We start from the raw sequence: 3,991 nt of genomic DNA, 5'->3' as shown, positions 1-3,991 counted from the left end.
TCATCCCACGTCACTTGCAGTTGGCCATCCGCAACGACGAAGAACTCAACAAACTTCTGTCTGGCGTAACCATTGCACAGGGAGGTGTTCTTCCAAACATTCAGGCAGTTCTTTTGCCAAAGAAGACAGAGAAGAAGTAAGCACTTCTGCCACCCACCACGACAAATACCATAACCAGGCTCCATCCGGAGCCACACACACTTTAATAGAGAGATTCAAGTAGACAATCAACTTTCAAACATTAATAATAACATTTATATTGATTTCATTTGGAATGTGTACATAACAAACAAACAAACAAAACAAAATTATAGGGGATATTCAGCATCACTTGGAATATTAACCAATCATATAAATCCAATATATATTTTATATTTTACTTTAAGCGAGGAATTCATATTCTATTAATTTTTAATCATACAAATGAACAAAAGCAATTCTTCACTAGACGTAATGAATGAATAAATGATCAAGGTTTTAATGTGTTTCATGAATATATATATATATATATATATATATATATATATATATATATATATATATATATATATATATATATATATATATATATATATATATATATATATTAATACTTGTGAACCAGAATATGTTTGAGCAGCAGCGATCGTGCCTGCCATTGGCCGAAGTGCAACAATTCAAATAATTTAAAGGGCCTGCTCGGGTATATAAGAGAGGCTGGGAGACTGGGGCCGGTGGTGGGTGATGGGTGATGAGTGATGGTGTGGTGTGGTATGGTGTTGTTAAGAGTTGATTTACGGCCAGCCAGCCAGCTGCAGCCAAGGCAGGGCAGGGCAGGGCAAGGCAAGGCAAGGCAAGGCAAGGCAAGGCAAGGCAATAACAGAACAGGACAGGACAGGACAGGCAAGGCAAGGCAAGGCAAGGCAAGCAGGCGGGCGGGCAGGCGGGCGGGCGGGCGGGCGGGCGGGCGGGGCGGGCGGGCGGGCGGCGGCCGGCCAGCCAGCCAGCCAGGCAGGCAGGCAGGCAGGCAGGCAGGCAGGCAGGCAGGCAGGCAGGGCAGGCAGGCAGGCAGGCAGGCAGCAGGCAGCAGCCAGCCAGCCAGCCAGCCAGCCAGCCAGCCAGCCAGCCAGCCACTCCCACTTTGTATTTATATGCATTCAATTTATATTCAAACATTATATATGTTAAGGGCCTAGTTTTAGTGTTTATTTTAAAAATGACAAACATCGAGTCGTTTTACCAGTCCTTTAGCGTTAACAGTGATGCATTTTAAAACTGAACAGAAATCACCTTTTCTGGATATATCAAATATCGAATCCGCTTAATGTGCCTACAATTCAATCATTCAAAAAATACATAATTTACATCATGCCTTTTCATAGAACAGACAATAAGATTTGAGACAATAAGAACTTTACTTTTATAACTAAAGTTGCACAATTATACCAACTCTATGGTGGCTGGGTGGTAAGGTGTGTGGCTGGTGTTTTGGAAGTCGCGAGTTCAAACGACCCAATGGGAGTACTTTTTTTTTTGCCATACAATCTTCCTAATACTATTATGTATGTGTGTGTGTGTGTGTGTTTTTATTCATTCTTTGGTTTTATAGATGACATACATATTGACTCCTTTTACCGGTCCTTAATTAGGCTCTGGGGAAGCAATGGTGGTGGTGCATTTAAAACTAAACCAAAAATCACCAGTTCTGGACGCGTCAAATATCATATCCGCTTAATGTGTCTACAACCTAATTACTTAAAACTACACTATTTAATTCATTCATATCATGTGCATATTGGTCATTATGCTCATACAACCGACATCAAAATTTATTTTCATTATTAGAATCATACATTTCATCAAGTAATACAGATACAAAGAGATTTTCTTTCTGAGAAGACCGTTAGTATTGGCTGGCTGGCAGGCAGGCAGGCATTTGAGGGTTATTATTTCGCCTGTTGATTGGGGGGAGGGTTGATGTGTTAGGGGGTTTTCGGTTAGGTGTGGTGGTGGTGATTGGTGGTGATTGGTGGTGATTGGTGGTGGTGGTGATTGGTGGTGAGTAGTGGTGGTGGTGGTGAGTAGTGGTGGTGGTGGTGGTGGTGGTAGTAGGTGGGAGGGGGGGGGGGGGGGGAAGGGGACTGATGGTCTGTGGATTCCTTCTCCGTACCCCTTACATATAAGCAAAAACATGCCTTCCTGTGGGTATAGAAACATTAACACAAATTATATATGTAACTGATATTGTAGCCTTTTAAACAGAAAAGATTTGTACATACAAATACTTTTAAATTATCATTTATTTGTGGAAATGGCATTTACGTCATTAAATTGATACCTCAGCATCAAGCTTGTGTCCTGCAGCTGTGGTCCAGTGGTAAAGTGTATATAAGTGATGCGTATTCTTGGAGTTGCGAGTTCAAACCCGGATTAAGCTATATATATATATATATATATATATATATATATATATATATATATATATATATATATATATATATATATATATATATATATATATATATATATATATATATATATATATATATATATATATATATATATATATATATATAAAACAACATGTTTTGTTTTGGTTGTTTGTTTTTGTATAAAGCCTCACACACTATATTAAGCGAGTTTGTTTTAAACATGACATACATATTAATTCATTTTACCAGGCCTTATTCCACACAACTCCGTGAATTTCCCGTGGAGCCAGCCATTCAAACAAAAACAAACGAAACAAAACAAAACAAAACAAAAAACATTATTGCCAACAGCATTTGGTGTTCCCAGGCGGTCACCCATCCAAGTACTAACCAAACCCAACGTTGCTTAACTTCGCTGATCGGACGAGAAGCGGTGTTCTCAACGTGGTATGGCCGTTGGCATGAGACTGCCTACACATTGTGGCTAATAACCAACTCTTTTTAGTCATCACGGCAGGATACGGACCTTCTTGTGGTGTCTTAATGGTAATTGTATCCTAACATATTTTTGTCTCCTTGGCATGGATATTTAACATCGTTTATTCAGTCTTGGGTTTATGTTCTTTCGCCATTTACAGACATTTTACATCTACCTACTTCCTCAGCCTGCCCTGCCAATTTCTAATGAATTTGTGGATTTTCTTTTGTAATACATACATGTGTGTGCTCATCTGCTCTTCAGTTTTTATGATATTTGTCTCATCTGTCCTGCTTTATGATACTTTTACAAAGAACATGAACAAATGCTTCTATTTTAGAGAAGATATGGGATCCAGGTTTCGGAGCCGTAAAACCAACCGTTGTGATTGGTGGACGAGTTGCCAGGTTGCAGCTTCTGTACCGTGCCGGCACATAAATAGGTTCGGCTCAAGCGGCGGCAGCATCATTCCCCCGTGACTGTCTGAGCGTCTCTCATCACCTTGGTTATCTCATCATCATCATGGTAGAAGCAAAGCCTACCAAGAAGGCTGCGGCTGCTGCCTGTGGTGGCCACCACCAGGAAACCTCGCGTCCAGGTTGCTCACCCGAAAACTAGTCAAATGGTTCTAGCCGCGGTCGCAGCACTCAAAGACCGTAAGGGCTCGTCTCTACAAGCAATCAAGAAGTACGTTGTTGCCAACAACAAAGTCGAGGCTGCCAAGATCGCCATTTACATCCGAAGATTTCTCAAGAAAGCAGTGGCTGACGGCATTCTTGTTCAGACCAAGGGAAGTGGAGCTAGTGGATCATTCAAGCTGGCCGTAGCAGAGAAGAGGGCCGTTCTAACTCCCAAGAAAGCCACCACAACCAAGAAACCATCTACAGCAGCAAGAAGGCCGTGGTAACTCCCAAGAAAGCCGCCACAAGCAACAAACCACCTACAGCCTTGAAAAAGAAGCAGCAGCAGCAGCTTGTTGTTGGGAACAAAAAGCCCAAAATAAAGAGAGCTTCAAACATCTCCCAAACCACCCAAGGCAAAGAAAGCTGTCCAAGAAAACAACAAAGGCAAAATAAACGATGACATGCAAGCAGCATGAATA

At 41.3% G+C, this 3,991-nt stretch overlaps 1 non-coding gene across 1 annotated transcript; it reads right to left on the bottom strand.

The window, feature by feature from the left end:
* Window positions 1–2,753: 2,753 nt before the first annotated feature.
* On the bottom strand, window positions 2,754–2,872 carry LOC138361993 (5S ribosomal RNA). The gene has a single exon (XR_011227344.1). It is a non-coding gene; the product is annotated as a 5S ribosomal RNA (ribosomal RNA).
* Window positions 2,873–3,991: the final 1,119 nt, after the last annotated feature.

The sequence above is a fragment of the Procambarus clarkii genome, unplaced genomic scaffold, assembly GCF_040958095.1.
Source record: "Procambarus clarkii isolate CNS0578487 unplaced genomic scaffold, FALCON_Pclarkii_2.0 HiC_scaffold_1043, whole genome shotgun sequence".
Classification (NCBI taxonomy): domain Eukaryota; kingdom Metazoa; phylum Arthropoda; class Malacostraca; order Decapoda; family Cambaridae; genus Procambarus; species Procambarus clarkii.
The sequence above is the reverse complement of the archived record's forward strand: the minus strand, read 5'-3'. Positions and strand labels throughout refer to the sequence as shown.